This window comes from Anopheles cruzii, chromosome 2, assembly GCF_943734635.1.
Source record: "Anopheles cruzii chromosome 2, idAnoCruzAS_RS32_06, whole genome shotgun sequence".
In the NCBI taxonomy this organism is placed as follows: Eukaryota; Metazoa; Arthropoda; class Insecta; order Diptera; family Culicidae; genus Anopheles; species Anopheles cruzii.
The window spans coordinates 40,514,958-40,537,917 of NC_069144.1; the positions used below are offsets into that span (position 1 = coordinate 40,514,958).

The 22,960-nt window shown below is 52.4% G+C and overlaps 1 protein-coding gene across 1 annotated transcript in view; it reads right to left on the reverse strand.

The window, feature by feature from the left end:
* LOC128277823 (RNA-binding protein Musashi homolog Rbp6) overlaps window positions 1-22,960 on the reverse strand; it is a 456,559-nt gene that overhangs the window by 175,896 nt on the left and 257,703 nt on the right. The window lies entirely within an intron of this gene.

Sequence of the window (22,960 nt, forward strand, 5' to 3'; positions counted from 1 at the left end):
CGGAAATCGGCACCAAACGATTGATGGTCAGTAAATGATTGCGAAGAACCACTCCGGAAGAACCGCTCCGAACGCTCCGAAGTCCGGTCCGGTCACGGCATTCCGGCACGCACGCCCGCGAAGGACATTCCGCGGCCAGGGGGCCGAAATCGCACGATTTCGGGACGCGCCGGGACCGTATTTGCCGAAGGTTATTTATGGCTTCACGGGGAACGGCCACGGTGGAATGATTATAAATTATCTTCAATTGCACCGAGAGACAGATAGAGAGAGAGAGAGTGAGTGGGAGAGAGAGAGAGAGAGAGATAGGTAGAAAGAGAAGCCCATAAAAGCCCCCTTTGGGTGGCAGCATATAAATACAAAACATATTTTTATTGAACAATCGTGACAGACCGACCCTACGCCCGACGACGGGAACGATGTGACCGCGGTGGCCCCTGCCCCCGGGCCGGACGTGCCACTCAGGGAAAAGTGGAACCGGGAACGGGAGCGCGTAAAGAAAATGGCCCTCCGTCGGTCGGTCGGGCGTTTAGGACGACCGAAACGAAGCCCACTGGACCGCGGCGGCCCCCTTTCTTAGTGGATTCGAATTTCTTTGGCCGACCTGCCAGTGGCGTGGACAAGCGTCTACGATGCCGGAAAATATTAACCCCGCCGTCGGCCACAAAAAACTGCTCGAATGCTCGAATTGTTGATCGAATGGGAGAATCGGAAAGAATTTAGCTTCCCTTCAGTGGACACATGTGTGTGTGTGTGTGTATTCGCGTGTGAGTCCGGAAGGACACTCAGTCCTTCGAGAGCCGGAAGTCGATGTGAGAAAGGCGTTTTATTTCACACTTGCTAGACCGACACCACCGATCGCCACCGATTGGCCGGCCAGCGAGGGAGCTGGGAGTGGTAAAAAGTTTTTATGTCACCCACCAGGACATCAGCGGTTGGCACCAGGGCAGGGGGGCCAGGAGCATGGTTTAGAACACGGCCGCGGCCACGGACACGTGCGCGCCGTCGCGAAGATCGACGCGAGCAAGAAAATCGTCAACCGAGAAATGAAAGGGAATTAGAAACGAATAAAGTTTTTTTCGCTGTACTGCGGGGGGCCACGAGCGCGCCTAATGGCCGCGCCCGGAGATGGGGAGGGGGAAGAGAGAAGGACTCCCGACGACGGCAACTCCGGAGTGTGCGACGCTTCGGCAAGCGATTCGGAATTGCTAATAAAAAGAAATGAGAACTTTGCCAACAAAATTACCAATATTGAATGGCCCGGCCCGGTGGGTGTTCCGGTGGCGGAGGCCCGGAGCAGCAGTCCGGCCCACCCTTCCCTGTCCGGGTCTGAATTATTCATGTACAAATTGGAGTTGGGGGGGACGCGTTCACCGGTTCGCTTTATTTAGTTTCGCCGGGATCGGACCGGAATCGATGGATGGGAACAGCTGTCACTCGGCGCGGGCTCTCGGACACTCTCGCGTCGGTGACACTTGGAAGTGTGCGCGCGGAACACCCCAAACACGGGCACAACATGTGTGCCATTTCGCACGACGCCACCGGGCGAGGAGGACACGTCGCCGTCGGCGTCTTCCGCGACGACCACTAAGCGGGTTTCCGATTCCGGCGCGCCCCACCATAGCAGGGCGGCAGGGCACAAATGCCCTGCCATTGGGAAAGCAAAAACAAGTCGACGAAATCGACTTCCGTTTTTACTGTATTGGCCTTCGTGGAATCACTTTGCCAAATGGTGGTTGTACTTTTGTGTTCCGAAACGCTCTTTCTTCCGAAAGTTCCGATCGAAATTGGTTCCCTGGTTTGCTTGCCGTAAGCATTCGGTCGGTTGACGCTGCTTAACTGGCGCCCGGTCTTAAGGGCTTCCGAGGGCCCAAAGCCCTTCGCGTTCGAGCAAATAAGGTTACTCAAATTTTCCGAAGAAAATTGAAGCTTTGCCACATTGGAAGAGATGGCACGGAAGTTTATGTCCTTCGTTCACTAGACACAATTTCGGGCCTATGAGAATCGGACGGCGATGCCGGGTCGTCAAAAGTTTGAACTGCACGGCCCATTTTCAACTTCACCTTCAAGTATTCGCGAACCAATCTGGACAACAAATTGTTTTTCGTGGAATAAAACATTAAAAACTGCGTTACGTTTGCTCTAAAGAGTAGCCTGGAGGTGTTAAATGCAGATTGTTCATAAATGTACAGTCTGCAAACTAGTTCTGGGTGACTTCATGGCAGCATTTGAAAGAGTTTGGATGTCTGTCCGTTGCTGGTAAGGTAAATCCCCTCTTAGTTACAATTACTCAGTTCCTAAACCGGAAAAAGGGCTTCGGAATTATCTAACAATTTTGCGTTTCACTGTGTGATAATGGGTCTAACGGGTGTTACCTTTATGAGAGATTGATGCAAAAAGGAATCGTCCAAAGTGCAAACAATTTAATAAAAAGGAATTCAGAAAAATTACTTTCGATTGTATAGCATGGCATGGCTTATTCCAGCAGTTGCGAATGCATAAAATAAGAACACTGTACCCGGCGAAATAAGAATGAGAATTAAATGTGTTTTACACGTACTTACTAATACGTAGCTACGAATATATTTTGTCTAAACATTCTTTTGTTATGTGATTATCGTTTTCAGTCTCCAATTTCTTCGTTTCAATCATTGTTATATAAATTGTCTATAGCGAGAATGGAGTTTCACTCGTCCCTCGTGTGAGTTCAGCGTTCTCACAAGGCCATTTTTAAGGCTTCGAAAGATGCAGTGAACTCGATCGAAAATTGTCCTTCGAAAGAACCGTTTTTGGCTGCGGCCATAAATGTTTAAATTTATTTTAAAAAAATCCTTAGTTAGTTATGCCCAAGAAAGTAAGATTTTAATTCAAACATTTCAACATAAACTGTACCGAGAGAACATTCAATTCTTTAAATTGAACGACTAAAACAGTGTTTTGATTGAAGTCGGCCCATTTAAAAGCTATATTTAACCATTCATATAATCAATTTTGCATCAAAGGCATTGCACAAACATCCTTCACGATCAGGCAATTCCATTATTTGGCACACAAATTGGATTGAACTCATTTGAATGTAGTTTGCTTATTAGCGAGCGTTTGGGGAACCATTTTTTCCCCCAAACCCTGATTCACTAGGGCCCTTCTGATGAAGTTGGTAATTGAGAGAGAGAGAGAGAGGAAATAGGAAAAAAAGAACAACCTCTATGCTTGTTCCACGGTCAACATGGTCCGGTCAACATTATCCACCAACTATCGCAAGCACACACGCATCACCACCCACCCAGCCAACTAGCTAGCCATCCTGCCATTGGCGGCGCATAAAGCCGGGCGCCGCCACCCGCGGGGGACAGACAGCGCACATTTAGCAAATCAAGTTGTTAGAGCAATTTTCAATCAACCAGCGAAGTTTTCCCTCCGGAGCGCTCGCTGTCGCACCGGGGCCCCGTGGGCCGTGCACAAACATTGCGATGGCCTAAGCACATAGCGCCGAGCAGGAGGTCGCGGGCCCCAAGTCGAACTCCCAAAGGTGTCCGACGGCGGCGAAGTGGCCCATCTGTGTCGAACACTCCCATTTCGTAGGTGGTAATTAAATTTCGTGCCTTATGCTTACGGGCCTCGGGCCGCTCGGGCAATTTGCTGGCCGCGCTGGCTGGATCAATCGGAAAATTGCTCCCGGCAATTAGGCGGATCTCGGCGATCACCTTCTGTGTGTGTGTGTGTTGGCTCCGCGCAAAGTGTGCTGAAGAGACACCGGAATTCAATTCCATGTTTGATTAATTCATTACTTTATTATCACATTATTTTATTAATACCCTTGCACCATGTAATCAGCTGACCGTTGATTTCGCCACCGCCCCCCCCGCGACAGTTTCCAAACCCACCCCGGGGGCGGGCGGAAGATCGAAAAGCAAATTAGCCGACGCTGATTGACGAAACGGTCCGATGGATGGAGCCCCGAAGGATGTGCGCACCAAATGGATCACCGGAGTGGCATGAATGTTACATTGCAGCCCCGAGGGTCCGCAGGATGCACTTGACTGATTGCCGACTAAGTGGAACCAGCCCTCGCTAGGGGACACCATGATTTATTAGATTGACGGACGTTTATCGCAATGAAGTGGCGTTGGTGCCCTTTTTTGCATACCGCGGTCACGGTGTTTTGGGGCCAAAAAGGACCTCTACGTCCGCGAGCGGCCATCCTTCGATCACCCGATTTCCATTAGGGTCCTTACGGAGTGTTTAAATTTTAAATAATGTTTGCTGTGGGCAGATTTGATTAAACATTTCTCGACATTAGACACTGCTGACCCCCCGCAGGGATAGAACGAGAGCGAGCGAGAGAGAGAGAGAGGGAGCGAGAGATAAAGCATCATTAGTTAGTCGCGATGCTTGCAAACCAAAAATCAAAGCCAAATCCATAAATCACGGTGAGATGAGATTAAAAGAGCGAAGAGCTGCCCCCAGCTGTGAGGCGCCCAAAATCCCGGCACATATTTTCCGTGCCAGCGAAACCGTAAAACGGGACAGCCGGCCGGGGGGCGGAGCGAGAGAGGCAACGGCTCTGTCTATTGCATAGAGATTTGCACCTCCGCACCGGGCGGTCTTCTGCTTCCGGTGGAACAGATTTTTTAAATGTAATTTAATTTTAATTTCATTCCGCGTGCGAAAACGTGAGCGAAATCGGCAAACGCGGACCACCTTTCGCGGTCTTTCGCGTCCCGGAAAGAAAACTAGGATTCCGAGTGTTCCACCGCAAGCTGCTGTCTTCCGGGGCGGGCCGAAACAACACTGTTTCCCTTTCCGGCGGGCTCGTCGATTCCGGTGCCCTCCGACGGTTCCAAAACACGTTTAATGGTGGAATAATTGGAGCAAATGAATCACGCCGAAGACAAGCCACCGGCCACGAAGGCAATGTGCGTGTTGCCCCGCCCTGCGCCTAGTGCCGCGCGTCCTGTGCAGCTTCTTCGGGCGCCGGGGACATTCTTCGGTTCGGCCACAATTTATTCTCGATCCGGGAGTGCGGTGCGGGATCCGTCCTCAAAATCAATATTGGATTCCGTCCGCCGGGTGGGAAGGGCCGGGCCAGACGGAACCGGGAACCAATTCACCCAAATCCCCAAGAGTGCACCACGCGCTCCTCCACCCAGCCGGATGTCCTTCTGCCACCGGAGCCGGAGCAGTTGCAACGGCGGCTGGACTAGATTTGCATACTGTAACGAATGCCATCATCATGCCAGGCGTGGGACCAGCGAACCCTCTGGACCCTGGAAACGTGCGCTGAGTGTGTAATGCGGTGCGTTTGGCGGGTGGCCGGAGGGTGGGAGTGCCCCGTTGGGGATGGTGGCGAAATTTGAGTAAAGTTTCCAAATATCCTTCAGCCCACGGCAAGACCCTTCCGGGCAAGGGCCAAGTTTCTCGACAAGCAACAAACAATCCAATTTCCAACTGCTCGCCTTCCCCTCCCCCGAAAAGCTCGGTCCGGTCCTGTTGGTCAAGCAGCGCAGGGGCGGGGCAGCCAGCTAGTGTGTGGCCAGCTTGCGGGTGTAAGTGAGACCGAAACTTGACCGAACCGGCCTTCGATTGGACACACTCTGGGAGTGCTGCGAAAAGGGTTGAAAGATAAAACTTTATTCCAGCCACCCAGAGCCTGGCCTTGTGAGGATCGGTTGAGCGGCCCCTGGGCAAGAGGAACAGACCGAAAGAGAGAATGGCAGAGAGAGAACACGCCACACTCCGAAAAGGACACATCGGTTCGCTTTCGCAAAGCCGGGAACTGTAAGGAAACGGAGTGCAACTCTTTTTCATTTACATATGTATGGCGAAATAGTTATGCCTCAGGATGTGTGTGTGAGTGTGTATGTATGTATGTGTGTGTGTAGGCTTCCCTACTCTTTTTGCGTGCACGTGCGCTGCATGCCAAAAAAGCGACTCCCGGAATGCGCCCGTGTATGCGCCGGCACACGGCAATGTTTGCCTCCATTTGCCATCTTCGACAGCCGGGCGACAGCGACGGTCATAAGAGCGGGTTGCTTAACCGGCCACCGTCCGCCCCCCGTCCCTCCACCTTCCACGGTAGCGTCCGTTACGGCAGCTTTCAGCGCACCGGCTGCTGTTGACAGCCACACGAAGTTTCCACACGTTGACACTCTGGCCTGAGTGTCCTGCGCTCCCGAGGATCACGCAGGTAAACCAAATAACAGGCCAACCGTTTGGAAGCGTTACATTTTGGAATGATTTGCGCATTTGTAGTGCACATTTTCGTGCGGGGCACATGAATAAATGAAAGAGTGTCGCTCTGTTCCTTTCGCAGACTTTCTGTCAATTGCTTGCGGTGCTCGTTGACATGGACGTAGCGTGTTTGGTCACAATCCAAGCGGAGTAGTTTTAATTCTAAAACAATTTTAGCCGAGTTTACTTATAAGGAGTTTTTCCAATTAATTCAACTTTAAATTCAATTCCATTATCGTTCCATGACCTAATCCGTCTCTTTGTACCGATTCATCAGTTTCGGATGCGAAAGATATCAGTTAAATCCCTGAACCATAGTTTGAAGTGCATCAACTTGAGTGCAAAACTTTAAGTTGGTGCTTAAAACGCCTCTGTCCGTTCTAACATAATAAATAATGATAACAGTAACCTCAGGTCTGGGAACTGGGGCTTCAGAATTCCTTGGCCAAGATTTACCAGTTCGGCGACCATGCCTTCCGTAGGAAAAGATATTTTCGTACCCTTTTTCCATCGTCCAAGATAAGCAGAGCAGAGTTTCAGTTGCGACCCATTAAAAGGGCCTCTGCATTTCCACTCCCCGAAGGACTTCCCAAGTTTACGTTCCAATTGATTGAAGAAAAACCAAATTTTGGCAGCCCAAATGCAATTAGTTTTTAAAACGTTCCGCCAAAAAAAAGCACGGTTAACTGGTCTGCGGAAAATCAGCAACCAATTCGATTGTCTTCGAATATTAGGTTGCACCGTAATTGAATTGAAAACCCGGCTGATAAATAATGCAACGGCTCTATCGCGCAGCGTTGCCAGGTGGCTTTAGAAGTTGACGACCTATCCGGCGTTCTCGCCGGCCATTAGACGGGAACTAGCCACCATCGGGAGGGGTGCGGGGAACGTCTTAACATATTCATGAAAAAGGCGGTGAATAAAAAGCCAATTCAACACCCGATACCAACGGCCGAGCCCGAGTGCCCCCGGAATGGATTATTTATAGTTATGTGATGTTTTTATAAGGGTAAAATTGAAAAATAATAATTTAAAAATATCTTTATGAATACTTAATGGGGGCTTTCCAAGGGGTGCGCGGCCCACGCTGCCTCGGGTCCACGCCGCCCGTGCCGAGAGAGGAATGCCCGGGACGTGACCGAGCCGTTGCCCCGGAATGCCGACGGACGATGGGAGATCGAAAATCACGCAGCTTTTGGAGGTTTTCCTTTCCACCTTCCGTTTGGTGGGATTTTCGCGGAAAACTGCCACGAGGCGGTCGGTGCGCCACGGGACACGCACGGCCCACGGCAAACGGTTGGAGCCCCTTTTTCTTCGGAACGAACAAACGTGTCTGAAGGAAAGCGAAAAAACCACCAAGAAAGAGTCCCATTGTGGCCGTTGCTCTGCGTTTAACGCGCGCTCTCCCCGGAGCCCGGAGCACGGGGACTTAAGACTTTTCCCCGTGACTGCACCGCTTTCCGTCCGGACGGGGCCCGGCACCGGGTCGGGGGGAAATTCATATTGTATTTAAAATAATACCATTCTCGGGGATTCGGATGATGAAATGGAGACGGCGAGCCTGTACACGGCTCGACTCGCCTCGGTTCTCGCTCGCTGTTTTAGTGGTGCGCCCCGGTCGATGGCACGCCGAGCTGGGTCTGGGTCTTGGTCTGCGGCGGGGACGACGGCTAAGGTCATGATCCGGTCGGGCTTTTCTTTCGCCGCCTCAAGTGCGCCACCGCCACACTATTCTTTCCGCGAAGGCTTTTCACTTTTCACCCGCGGGGCCCGTTCTTTAAGGAGGCCAGGCCACGCCGCAGCACTTGAAGTTCATTTGGGAAAATGAAGTACAGCGACTTTTCCGTCGAGTGCCGTCTTTAAGAGCATCATTGATTTTCCGGGCTTTTCCTTTCGAGTGGCGAGCGTACTCCTGAGCGTTAAGCTCCGGCCGTAAAGCGCCAACGACCGGACACGGATGCGGATTTCGGGCGGGAGTTTAGCGGGACACAGTTTGATCACGTACCACACGGTCACCACTTGCCTCACTCACGCTGGCGACTGTTTCCCTTGTTTTTTACGATTTTTTCACATTCAGCCCAACCGGCTCTCGACGGTCAACCACCGGTTGACGGGTACGGTTTGCGACCAGGACATTTTGGCCTAGACCGGTCCAAACACACCTAAATGATCCGAAAATAACCGTTCCATCAAGTAGCCGCTCGTGTGGCATAATATTTCGACGTATTTTCACTTACAATTACACCGTGTACTGGCCGTGGTTTGGCGTGTATCAATTTTCCGCTTGTTAATTTGATGAAACGATTGAGTTCACATTTTTTTCGCGTTCGCCCGCCACCGAATCTGTCCCCGAACGCAAGAGAACGAGAGGAAAGGATGGAACTCGGGGCCGACAGTGTCGTAAAAATATTAATAAATAACCTTATTCAGCCGTGTTCAGCGGGGCCGTACGCCAGGGACTTCAAAACAGAAAGGGCGGTATTAAATGTGGTAAAGAGTTTCAATCACGCCGTGCCACCCACACACGCCGGTTCGATCGTATTAAAGCCAATCAACATCTGCCCGGGCGCTCCCCGATTCGAATCGCTGTGCCGGCGAAAATAATAATTCGATCGCTCTGTTTCGTAAATTACCTCCCCGAACGGTCGGCCGGCGTAAACGGAGTGCTGCGGATTGCAGAACGGCATGGCGCCCGAAAAAAATCGGAGCGAATCAAACGGGAAAAAAATCCGGCTCCCCAAACAAGCAACAGGAATATTTTATGCGCCCCGGGGTTCCGAGGCAGCAGCATCGGAACCACCACCAAAGCGAACAACGCTTCCGTTAAAACGATATAAAAATCGAAATTTTCATCAATAAATTATCGCGAAATGAATGAGTAATGCTGGCGCGGGTGCGCTACTGGTTCCGAACGCCCGACCGATTCGGTCTACCGGTTTCGGAAGTTGCTCCCCGTTTTTCTCGATCGCGGTGGCACCGCGGTGGCGGGAAAGGTTGAAAGGTCGAACGCGGGCTGGGTTGGTGAGCAGAACATCATCAGAACTCGCTCACCGACCACCGGACACTTTCCGGAGGGCAGCACGCGGACCACACACTATCGACGCTTTTGCGGTCACGGCAGAAATGTAGCGTAGCCGCGGACGGTGCTGAGGGTGTGCGGCCACGCAGCGGGACGGGCAAAAATAAATATGGTGAGGCACATAAAATATTTAAATTAACATATTTTCCAATCATAACAAAATTGAAATTGTATGAAAATTCATACGCGCTGAATACTAATAATAAATAACAAAATATCTCATTCCGCACGCCCGGCATAGCTTTCAGGCGGGGAGGGAGGTGTTCGGCGCACTGCATACGCAGCAGGCGCGCGAGTTGGGGGCCAGCTACCCGTGAGCTACCCGTGCTGGTCGTGGGGACGTGCACAATAACGTACCCGCTATTGCATCGCTCAATCACATCGCGCACGCACATCCTTCGTCCGCGTGGCCAGTGGAATCTGGTCGCAGCGCAGCACAGGCGCGTCTCGCATGGCGCGTCAAGTGGCGACGCAAAGGGAACCGTGCATAGTTTCGCTTAGTGCATCAACGCCATCACCATCATCATCATCGGACCCCGGTTTGGCTTTCGGCGGAAACTGAATTTAAATTTCCAAATTTCCAGCCCGACGCCGCCGAATGGACGACCAACGGCGGTGGTTGAGCCGGGAGCCCGGTTGTGCCAAATAAATTATGCACCAAAATCGGCGGTGGTCGAACGATGCGCGTTTCGGCATGCGGCAATTGCAGTCGGCGACAAATATGCGTCGGCCACGGGCACAGCACAGCAGTAACAGTACACCTTTTCGGCAGGAGAAGTCGGTCGCCCGCGTTGGTCATTGTGGTGCCCACCCCATAAACGCATGACGCGGGGCAAACCATCCAGCAGCTGCCATGGCACCCGGCAATAGGGGGGTTCATATTGCGACGCTCACGTTGCACGCTTTTCGGGTGGCTTTTCTTTTGCGGTGTTCGGCGCACTGCATACCTTCAGGCGCAGCGAGGATCGGGTTTTGATTTTTGCTCCTTGTGTGCGGGAAATTCGAGTGTCACGGCGCCGAAACGACGGAAGCATGCCGCGGTCGAATGTTGTCCGGTGTGCCGGTGACAGATGCTCGGAATGTTCGTCCTTTAAAGTGATTACGGTGCAGCGGTTCACTTTGGATCGTATTGAAACCTTCCGATGGAAGCTTTTGAAATAATATCGGAAATCTACTTTAAATGCGCGCTCCTCCGAGTTCTCCGAACACTCATGTCGCTGGGGGGGACATTTTTAATCAACTCACAATTAACTCGTCCGTCCTCGGGTAAAGGTAAATCCTTCGTCAAAACCCCGGAATCGGGGAGACACGGTTTTCGGTTGACCAAACAGCACGTGCCGTGCCGTGCCTGCCCCGTCACCGGCACTGGCACCAGCAGCTGTGAGTGTCGCGCGCTTAGCATAATTCCAACCCGACCCAAGCGCCCCAGCAAGGCCAGGACATTTAGCGGGGAGCACGGGTCTCGGAACTCTCGTTAATATTCGCGCCCGCCGGAGCGTGACGCGAAATTTTCACGGCTCGCGGCTCAAGTTCGCGCCTGAGTTACATATTTAAATTTCAAATTTGAATTTGGCATCAAATTATTTGGCGTGTCGGCCCTTCGGCGAAACCGGTGTGTGTGTGTGCGCAGAGCGTGTGTGTGTATGCGGCACACGTCACTCCGGCCGGCGGCCAACGTCGTCACCTTTGTGGGGGGGGGGTCTCGCCCAAAGTGGACCAAACCGTGAGGTTATGTTTTCGGGACACCGACCATGCGCGTGTGTGTGTGTGTGTCGTGGAAATTGTGGCATCCTTGGCAAGATGTGACACACACACACACACACACACAGACGGGCAAGCGCGGACAATTACAGTGGCATCGGCAAATTGGCATGATTAGGAAGAAATCAGTTCATCATTAGACGCCAGCAGGCATGCCGTGTGTGGCGTGGCCCGGCTCGTGGCTCTGATTCCAGGACCAGCTCTCACTCCCATCGCACGCACTCCGTCCCTCTCTCTCTCTCTCTCTCTCTCTCTCTCTGTCAATCAACGGAACGCTAAGCGGGCACTCCATCGAAGAAGGAAAAAGAAAACATAATCATTATCGTTAGATACATCATCGCCGGCTACGTGCTGAGTGGTGAAGGCCCCGATCTGACGTTTATCATAAGACAGTGTGGGGCGAAGAACCGCCCTCCCCACCTGCGATGACGGGACATTTTTCGCCCAAGACGCTAGTCAATCTTCTTAGGCAGAGACGATAGGTTATCATAACCGCCTCGCATGCTCTGCCCGAGTCCCTAGGAAGTAAGCTTCCGGGACGCGAGCGTGCGTGTGTGTGTTTCACATCCTGCGACCCCCCAAAAAAAGGGAAGACTCCAAACATTGTATTACTTTACTTTCTGCTACTACATTCTTCGTTTTTCCTGTCGTCATTCTTTGCGCTTTCCTCCGGTTGGCTGCACGTCGCTCCGGCTCTCGGCGGCACATCGACAACATCGTTCCGACTTCCGGGCCCCGGACGGATAACGATGACGACGCCGTACACGACGACGACTCACTCGCAGGCGTGTGCGGCCCCCGTAAGGACACGGACACACACACGATGGTGGCCATGCACTCGACATTAAATTAATTTAGCGAATTTCACGATGCCATAAGAAGAAAGCATACTTCACATGCACGGTGCGCTGCCATCGGGCTCCGGCGGAAGCTCGTGATTCTCGCCACCCCACCGGATGCCCCGCCCCACACGCCGGTGCGTCCGTCAGCATATTTTAGAACAAGTCTTAGCACTTTTGTTCCTAATACCCACTTACCTCGCGCGGGCTCGGGCTCGGGCTTGATATTGTTCTTGGCGCGTTCGCAGCTGCTACACCGCCACCACACCCGGCACCCGGCTGGTGGTGCCAGGGCCACGACGTCCTACGTCCGCGTAGCCTTCTGCCGAGAGCAGGGCCGGTACATTTAACCCGCCACCGCCGAGTGCGCGCCCCGTGACGTGCGCGCGATGGATGGCAAGCGGAAATTTCGCCAATGTGTTCATCATGATGAGTAATTTGAGCATAAATTTACTATTATTTATTTCTAATAAAAACAACAACATCCCCGGCCGCCGCCGCCACCCGCGGAAAGGGCTATAAAAAGGCACGGCTCCGGCCATTGTGCGGTTCGCGCCCATAAAGCGCACGTCAAGCGCGCCCAGCACCGAGAGAGCGCCTTCGTCCTTCGTCGCCTCCACCCGGTCCGGGGTGACGCTAAATTACAGTCAGTGCCGCAAAAGACGACGAAAGGCGACGACAACAACGGCAACGGCAGCGGAGGAGCCGATGTGTGTGCGCGAAACCTACCAACGAGGGGCCACCACACATAAAATACGACACTCCGTGCCTCCGTGTTACCACCGAGCGGGTGGCGGAGGCCACCCGGTGGGGCGAGACAGAGAGGGCGAGGGCCCGTGCATAAGCAAATAAAATTAGACATAAATTCTGGGCAAATATTAGCCGAGCATAATATGTATTCAGCGAAATGAGCTCGTCGCCGCCGCCATCGGTCGGACGGTTTTGGTTTTAAATTTTCCACACCAAAGGTAAGTGGGCTGGCGGGGGCTTGGGGAGGGGGAGGGCAGGCGGCCGAACGTCGGCCAGATGGCTGTGAATCACGGAATCGCCCTGAAAGGGCAAGAAAAATGGACCCAAGCCGTGGGTCGGCTGGTCGTTCGATGGTCTTGGAAGTCGACGGTGTGTGTGAAGCTTTTGAAGGGTTCACTGAATGGTGTTCTTCGCCGTAAGTGGAAAAGGGGTTTTGGGATTGCGCCAGGCGCTCCCGGACCTGCAGTTAGCGCTAACTGACAAGAAAGTATTAAACATGGATGGAGCCTGTTTACCTGAGACAAACGCTAAAGCACTGCTAAAGAAGCTGCTGTTAAGGTAAGAGAAGCTTAATACTATTTGCGGGCATAAACTACAAGAACTAGAACGAGAATTCAGCGAAAACTACCACCATCTTAATTAAATATATTGGTTGAAAAAGGAAAATAAAACAACGAACAAAATTGGACGAATTAAAACGAAATCAAAACCAATATGAAATGAACGAAGGACTCAAAACATTGAACCATTAAAAATGGCGAATTGGATACGAATATGATGGCCTTAATCTGTTCTCTCTTTTGAAGTAAATATTCTTTTAAAATCTAAATTTTTTGAAGCAAACAAACAAAGAGCCATTAGCAAAATGCTTCAGCAACACATAAACGATGTCCTTCGAATTGTTGAGCATTGTGTTTGATAAACTCGACACCGATCACTCACGTCCCGAAGGGGGATGTGGGATAGTGGAGCACAGGCCGTGGGCAAGGGCCACCGCCACCTCGAAACCCCGCCGCCGGGTGTTTCGTTAATGATTTTATGCCACACACATTTTAAAACCCGGAAATCTGACTCCCGGACTTATCGCCCCCATTACACGTTCCGCCCGCTCCGCCTTCCGCCCGATATCAGGGTGATGGTTTTAAATAAACCGCCGGCCTTTCCCCGCGGGTGGTGCCCGATAGTGGCCAAGCTACGCATGTAAACCCAGCTGACAGCCGAACAACGAAATGCTTTCGCCGCTGCGTTCGCCCAACATAGTCACTCTACGCACACAGCCGCACCCCGAACGGGCTTTATCTTGGCTCGACGATCGTCCTCCGCCGTGCGTGTGTGTGTGTGAATGCGGTCTTCCGGTTCCCGGGAAGGAAAATGGTGTTTCACACCATCGCCCCGTTCTCATATCACTGATTAGCGTGATCTCGGATCCGAGCGGTCGCACACGGACGATGCCGGAGAATAGAAATCCTCGCTCCGTTCCGTCGTCACACACACGCACGCACCCGTGCGATGCCAACCCCGGTCCCGCATATACACACTAATTGTTTCTTCACAACATTTTGCGTGCCGTGGCGCAACGCTCCACGCGTGGCGCAACATACATTAAGATTAATTTTCCCTCCATTTCCTCACCCAGCACTTCCTAGGCGGGCGGTGGGCGGCCAGGAACAGAGGGAAGACGCCCGGCACGCTGGCTCATTTTAATTTACTCTCAGACCCAGACCGCCGGTGATTAGGAAGCAAGAGGCGCAAGTCACAGCGTAGGAGCAGCAGCAGCAGCAGCAACGGAACAAAAAAAAAATGGCGACAACAACAGTCTCCGGAACTCCGGAGCCCCACACGGTCCTCTTTGGCTCGGTCCGCCCCCGTCACGGCGGGCGCGCCGTGACTTCAACTTGGGCACTAATTGAATTTTCCTCAACAAAAATCATACCTCATTGTTTATTGTGTCTTCACCGTGCCCGGGGGAGAGAGCGGCACGCGGTGGCCGGGTAGGCGAGAGACGGTTGGCCCATCTTCACACCGGCACCGCCCTCCATCCTGCCCGCTTTCGGGCCGCCAGGACCGGTTTAAAGAAGCCCGCTCGCTGCGTGCCACCGTTGCGTACGCTCGGATGTCCTTTTCGGGGCACCAAGAAGACGGAGCGCGTAGGGGACGACGAGAGCAGGGAGCCATTACTCCATTCTAATTTTCTCCACTTTCTGGTGACTGGGGCAGGGCGACCGGAGGTGAGCGCTTTGACGAGGCTCCATCGATTAAAATGTCGTTCCTTCTCGGCGTCGACTCGGTGACTTCGGTGCTCCGAAGACGGGCTCAAGGACGCGTGCGGCTCAGTTAATAGCTCCACCGTGTGTGTGTGTGTGTGTGTGTGTGAAAAGATGGATGGCTTTTGTTACTTTGGCCAAAACAATGGGACCCCCCCCGTCCCCCCGCTTGGGTGGGCTCACGGGTAATGGAAATGAGTTTTCCGAGCCTCCCCGGGGCGAAAATCCTTTTCAATGCCAAACAGGCGGCTGGTGAAAGTGTGTGTTGTCGGCGGGGTGAGGGAAGGCCACCATGTCCGTGTCCTTGATCCGTGTCCACGTGGCAGTAAAAACCGGGGCGGGGAGTCGGGAAAGCTGGAAAAGCGGCTTTTTAAAGGATCATTTTCCAGTTCGCAAAGCGGCTCACTATTGAGGTGAAGGATGTTTTATTTTCTTTCTGGGGCCCGTCCCGATCCGGGGCCCGTCCCGATCCGGGGCCCGTCCCGATCCGGGGCCCAGAACACCAGGCACACGGGTTAAGGTCTCGCATGAACGGGGTGTGAAGCTCCAATCCCGGGACCAATCCTCGAGCAACATGCGGTGGCCCGCTCCTCGGAACCCTGCCGGCGTGTTGAGATAAGACCCGGCGGAGCCTGTGATGGTGTCATAAAATGAGATTTTATGGCGTGTTCTTTGTCACTTCACTCTCTCACTCTCGCCACACATTAAACGATGCACATAGCCGCCGGAACCGGAACCGGTACCACGGACAACGTGTGCTCAACGTGACCGGATCGTAAACCCCGTTCTGTTTAAACACCTCCACCTGCGGTGACCGGATGCCGGTGACCGGTTCTGTGGCGTACCCTGACATGGATAACGGACCTCGGACCAACGGGGCCGGTGCGGGCTCCACCTGCCCAGCTTCAGCAGCCTGTTTCTCATTATGCTGTTTAAATTCTGATTTTAATATTGTTTGTAATTAGAAAATGGGTCCCGAGTCTTTCGGCAACGGCATCAAGGAGGCTCCGGCGAGCGGTTTATGTGTTCAGTGTTCAGCCTAAGAAACAGAACAAGAAACCGGAGCTAACAACATCGGACTCCATTGACAAAGGACGATCCATACATGGTGATGTTGGAAAGTGAGCCTAATCGGCACCAAGGCGTGTTTATTTTAAGCCAAGTCAACGGACTCGACACACTTGTCAAACCAACGAAACCGGCATCCTTCGAAATCGAAATTAATTGTTCCCTGGCACGACCCGTTAAAAACGTGAGCTTAACGTTGCGCGTGGATAGATGGTCGAATGGGCAGCTTTAAGCAGATGAGCTGTGGAATGAGCTAGGCGGATGGTAAGCGAAAGCTGAACGGATGAAGCGGAACGATGCTGCTGAAGCAGAAGCAGAGCGCAAGGATAGTGTAAAGCACAAACTGGAACCCCCGGAGGAGCAATTCATCAGCATAAATACTCACGCAATCCATTACGTGGACCCTGTGGTGCTTGGGAACTTACCTGTGGAGCGAGAATGAGAAGAATAGGGTTAGCATTCGATTCGATAGTGTTGGTGTGGAGATTAAAAAGCGCAACATTCCACGACGACCCCACGAGTGACCGTTCCGTCCGTCCGTCGGTGGCGCAGTGCAAATTCGCACTTTAATCTTTGAAGAAGAACTTACAACGAAAGCCAAGAACGCACCATCAGATGGATGTAACATTGGCTCATTAAATTGCTTCGAACTGCTGTGCTCTTGTTGGCTAGAATGGTGACACCGGTTGGTGACAAAGTCCCTCGCGGGATCATCATCGGATCGACCAGCACGATGTCGATGTCACCGATGGTGAAGGGACGAAAAGGTTTCGTTATTCAATTAGTGGCCCGAAGGATTTCGTTTTAATTTATATACCGGAGCCCCACCGGTGGCCCTCTGAGGCGCTGCCACGTTGACGGTGGACGGCGGCACACTGTCTTCCAACGGTTCTCACTCGCTTTCTCTCTGTCTCTATCTCGCTTCTTTCGCGCAGAACGCACCGTACTTTCGATCAACAGCAACGCTTGGGCCCCAAGAAAAAGTTTCCTTTTTTTCCCGGCTTCCGATCCTCAAAATATGATAACGATCCCCCGGGTGGAGCCCGGTGTGTGTGTGTGTGTGCGACCACTCTAAAGAGGGAGACAATTCTTCACTCCCTAGAGGGTCGCAAGCACCACCGGACCGGACTCGTGCCGGGAGCTTGAGATCGCCGGCTGCTACCAACCAACTTACTCTTGCTTCGCTGGGTCGCCTGTTTTACCTTCCACAAGTCGAGAATTCCTTCTTTTTTACTAACTTCCTTCCGTGCGGTACCTTTTCTTTGTCGGTACCGTCTTGATAAATTAGAAGACATTGCAGAAACCAACCATCACAGCTTTGTCCTTGCGGTTTGCGATGGATTATTCTATGTTTTTGGTTGCTCGCTGCTATTCACTGAGCACTGTTGGCCGCGCAAAAAGTTGGCCAAGCGGGGCAGCACAGTGGGCCGATGCCGTGTTATCGGGACGAATCCACAAGTAGCTCTTCCTTTCGGGGGTGGCCTTTTTTCTTGATCTATTTTTTCATCCAACCGGTTCAGTCGTGAAGGTAGCAACGTTTTTCTTCGGGTTTTAAATTAATCTCAAAAAGAAACTCATCCTATTTTCGGTAAATTTTTATTTATGAACAATCTTAGTCGATCACTCATTTTTTTCTAAAATACTAACGCACGAAGCATCCCTCAATCCCTTTGTGAGTGCTGCTTCCGAAGAAAGCATAAAGCTGCTTCTTTCTGGCGCCAGACAAAGCGAGACTCGAGAGCCTTGGCTGGGGAGAGTTGGAAAGTTGAGCATATTTAAATATGCTCAACAATGCCCATTGAACTCAGCACCGTTATGCTGCTGACGTTCGAGGACGACCCGCCTGTCCGCCTTTCCCGCCGAAGAGCCCACCATTAGCGCACGAGCTCCAGGCGCACAAAAGGAGCTCTTCGCGAGGAGGGAAAAGTGCAATAATTAAGATAATCGTTTTATGATGCGCAGCATGAAAGATGGCGGGAGAAAATTGATAAAAGCACTCCGATAAAACCGATTGCCACACCGAGCGCGGCGCTGCCGGGAGGTGAATGCCAATTTAATTGCCTTCTGATAAAACTCTTTTGTAACTCTTGTTTTTTTTTTTGCTGTATCCGTCCTCGGGTCGCTAAAAGCTGATGATTGCTGATGACTCCACTCGGTTCCGTCGTAAATCGAACGTCAATTACTGGCCGGGAATGTTTCAAATTGGAAGCCGTCACAATGGTCGCCCGGGTGAACTGATAACTCGCATAACTTATGCTTCGACCTCTGTCTGTGTGTGTGCCTGGAAAGCGAGTCCCGAGACTGATAAAAAAGTTCAACTTTTGGAGTGCCCAAAATCTTGCCGCTGGTGGTGCAGTGTGCTCCGTTTGCTGCTCTCGAATTTTATTGTCTTAGACACGCCCTCTCTGGGGCCGTCTCGGAATTTATGCTCAAACATGCCACAAACTGCATCGTTCACTGCCGGCTCGGCCGGGTTATGCTCGTGTCGCAACGCGCACACAGCCTCGCCACAGCTTCTCGGGAAGAGAAAACAAATTTTCTCGGCCCCGTAAAAAAGGAACGAAACTAAACGATAACACGGGTTGGCCCGGAGGGCCCCTGGCGGAACACGACGGAACTGCCAAAAAATGTGTCCATAAAACTGGCGGCCCGGCCCAAAAAGTTACCTCCTTATTTGTGTTCTCGGCCCGCGCTCTCTGTTACTGTGTGTCTCTCTCTCTTGCTCGCTTTCTCTCTGTCTCTCACAGAGTCGAAGCAACAAACTTTTTGGGGCCCATATTTTTTGCTCCCTGGCACACGGTCAGCCAGCATAACTCCATTGGCTTTCGGGGAGTTGCCAATGAAGAAACAGACGTTCCGCGTCTCTTCTTCTTCCCCGGCACGGACTCGTCGCTTTGTCACGGTGAGAGGTTTATAGCGAGCGCCGCGATCCAAAACGAACTTCCAATCCTCGGAACATCCGGTTGCCGGTCATGCGCGAAACCCGGCACCGTGTTCACCTGGGCCGACTTTCTTAAGTCTCGCCGGGCATAAAAACACGCACCGCCCGCTCGACACAATCGGCCAGAAGTGGGGCCAAAACTCTATTCATTAAACACCGCGCGCTGCCTGCCAACTCACGGTGTGTGTGTGTGTGTGTGTGTGTGTGTCCTTTAGCTCGGCGACGGCGACGGCGTTCGGTGAAAAAGCAAAACTCCAAGACGCTACATTTGCGCGAAACAACTGAGCCAAAAGCTGTCTCATTATGCAAATTTCTTCCACCAAGCCACGCCAAGGACGTCCGTCTTTGGCAGGTCGGTCGGCGGCCGGCCGGCCGGCCGCCGACCGGGGGGTCCCGATGACGACGAGAGAAAAGTTTTATTGTGTGCGATTTTCGGCGGTGGCGGCGGCCGGATGGTGAAGCGAAGGGCGCAGGGCACGGCTTAACTTTTCCTTCTCGGAACTGTCTTCTGGCGTAGACACGGAGACGCGATTTTAGAGAGTAAATACGCAAGGAGCAACAAACAAGGAGTCAGGACGCGTACCTGTGAGCGTGCAGCTTCGGCCACATAGGCCACACCGCGGGTTCCGTGTGCACTTGGGCATGTAAACAGGTTGAGGTTGAGTTAGACGAAACTCGACTCGCTTCCCTTTCCTTTCCTCGCCCATTTCGGCTCATTTGTTTAGCCGGTTGTGGTTGTGTTGAGCAACGCCAGGAATCGAATGCTTTATTACGTGCCGATGACGGCATTAAGCATCCGTCGCTTCATCGTCGGCCGCATTCATTCGATTCGACGTCAGCCGAAAAACGGTAAAAACTTTTCCGGACGCAAAACGCCGGCCTATCTCGGCGCCGTCTCCGCCGGTGGGAATTATGATGATACGGCGGAAAAGCGGAAACAAGAATCACTCCCCATCACAAAGTCAGCCCGAAAGTTGGGCCCGGGCAACGGGGCAACTCTTTCACGGGCGGCGGGCCAAACATCTTGGTACGTAATCATTAGACAGCGCTTGCGCTGCGCTGCGTGGCGTCCGGAAAAGAATGATGATTTCATTTCTTGATCCGAAATGAGGATAAATAGAGTGCTGATAAGAGGGGAAAATATGGAACAATTAATAACCGCAAGCAAAGCAACGTGCTGTGGTTCCCTGTCACGGACGCATAACGTAATGATTTGCTACGAAATAGAGTCGAAAAAAGTATCGCAGCTCTGCAACGGAATAACTGACGACGTGTTCCGAAGCACGTTTGGAACACGAGTAGAACAAAGTATAACTTTTAATGTTGCCGGCCATTTTAATTGTAATCGTCCCTGAAACCGAATTTAGTACAACTACCGCGCGTTTTAGAACATTTTTCGAATCCTCCATTAACGCTATCTATTTGCATACCTTTAGGCGCGCTCGACCTCGTTGTTTAAATGAACCGTTTATGAACTTCTCGTTAACGTTAATTTCAATTAAATTTCAACAGCTGTGACCTGAACTGCGCCCTAAGTATCTCATAATCAAGCCACTTACAGAGCACAGCCGAGTGGTGGTTCATCTTCCAATTATCGGGATTCCGTCATGATTTTCGGGTTTGGTATGTAAATGGATAGCTCTTCGCAGCGTCGCATCAAATTCTCAACAAAACAATGTGCACCCCGTGACCATTGTGCGCTGGAATTTCGTTGATTCGAGTTTGTTTTGTCATCCGCAACAATGGAACACAAGTCGCGTGGCCCATCCTTTCAATTGTGGCAATCTTATCAATGGCAAAAAAGGACCTCCCCGCTGCGAGAGCCTCCTTCGTGTGCCCGAGTGCCACTTTTGAATGTTGTTGCACAACACAATCCACTTGTGGCCGACCGAGCTCAGAGTCCCGGACTGGTAAGGACTCGTGGTGCACCACCACCACCACCGTCCAGCCCAGTAAGCTGACATCTTCAAAACAATTTCATCATCGTTGGACACCACCAACGGGAAGAGTTGCCAGAGACCGCCGTAATAGACCACCGGGTCCAATTACCGTTGCCCGGCTTCGGCTTCGGTGCTCGGCTTGGTGTGTCTAATAGGATGTAAAGGGTCAAAGGATGAACCGAACACACAATCACCGAACACAGCAGTCGCCTTCCGAATGCTCCGAATCGCCGGGACCATCGACGGTGCACGGTTTGTGGTTGGCATGGGAAAACAATTTGCCTAACATCTCCACAAAACCCACCGATGAGCCGGTCAACTGCTGGCCGTCGGCTCTCCTGCCACCAGCCACCAGTTCCAGGATGCCAACAAGCCCAGCTCCAAGGGTTTGGTTCATTTCGAATCTACCCACAATCCGCGCCCTCCAGTGCACACTTCACTCGGTCCGGTCGGCCAGGTGGCAGGGAGAGGCCCGTAAGTTTACCGTAACTCCTTCGCTCCGACCAGAGCATGCCGTATGTTGCCCGACGGAACATATTTCCAATAACGCCCGGACTAACGGTGTTTCTTTGCCTGTTTCTTTTTTCCTACACTCGACTTCGTTCCGGGCCGCTCCGTAATCTACCGGAATCATCCTTCGGAACCGGCCCTTCTTATTCCCTCCCAACTGTCGCAGGTACGGCCAATTTGGTCGACCAAAATGGTTCGATTCCGTTTTGGGCCATGCAAACACTCACACTCAGACATGTTTCTGGGAAAGATGTTTCATTTTGGCCAATTTTTTTCTTCTGTTGCTTTCGGCTGTTTCTTATTATGTTTCTTGTTTTATTTCTGGCGAACAGGGAAAAACGAAAGAAAGAATCAATTGGGATGGGGCGGATCACTTGAAGTGGTTGCGATGTAGGCGCGGCGCGGCAGGAAACAAAAGCGCCCACATGATCGTCCCATCGACGGGACGGGAATGCCAATAGAGGAGCGTCTTGGCGATTCAATATTTCTCGGAAGTCTCGGCCCTCACGAACCCCGGTGAGGACACTCTCGAGGGCAGGGTCGCTCCGGCCGGGCCCCGAAATCCCTGCTGCTTTTCGCCCGGACCCGGCATAAAAATGATGAAAGACAAGCTCGGGTGGTACGGTGCTGGGTGGTGGTGTTTATGCTTTTGTTCCTCCAGTGCGCGCGGCAACCTTCGAAGTGTCCTCGTCGAGGAGGACGATCTTGGCGCTGCCATTGAAATCGCACACTTCAGTTCCACTTCACTGTCAGGCGAGCGACACAATGGGCTCAGCTGACGAGAGACCCTGACGTTCCGAAGGGCTCCCGGGAACTCGCTTCTGTGCTTGCAGAAGCGCAGAAAGAGATGAAGCAGAAGAAGAAGAAAAGAAAACCCCGAACCGACGTTGGCTGCAACATCGTGCCGCGGGCCGCCACATGGCAACCATCGGCGAGCATCGGCGAGTTCGGTGGGAAACAAGGTCAATCAATTTGTTTGCTTAAGTGCACTTCGATCGAGTTTATCATAAATTTTAGATCGATCGATACCACTGGGCACCGGGTTGTTGTTGCCCGTTGCCAATGGGTTGTTACATCACGTGGCCCCGCCGGTTTGGCCGTCCCGTGCGTCGGCGTCGATCAGCACCCGCTGGGAATTCGGGGCCGTTTCGGGGCCGCGCCAAGTAATGGCTGTCTGGGGGGCCAAAAACCCTCCACATAGACACACAGACACTCGTGTGGCCCACGAAAGATGGAGTGTGGAGCTGAGGAGCGCTAGCTAGGGAAACAGACCACGGCCCGGCGAGATGTTATTTGTTTCTTGAGCCTTATTATGGACTTCTTTTCTGCTTCTTTTTCCACGAGTTTCGGGTGGCTAAACGTGACGGGGAATAATCAGCGGTATCGGTGGAACTGTGGGAGATGTGCGGGCACCGAAGGGAGGGTCACTAATAGTGGGCCCAGTGGTGGCGTAACATGAGTCGGTAACAGCTGTGTACGGTCGCCCGACAGTCGAACGAGGGTTTGCAGGAAAATGTTGCGGTTTTCGTCCGGTCGACGAACCGTGCCCATTACAGCGTTTGGCGGACTCGCACGCA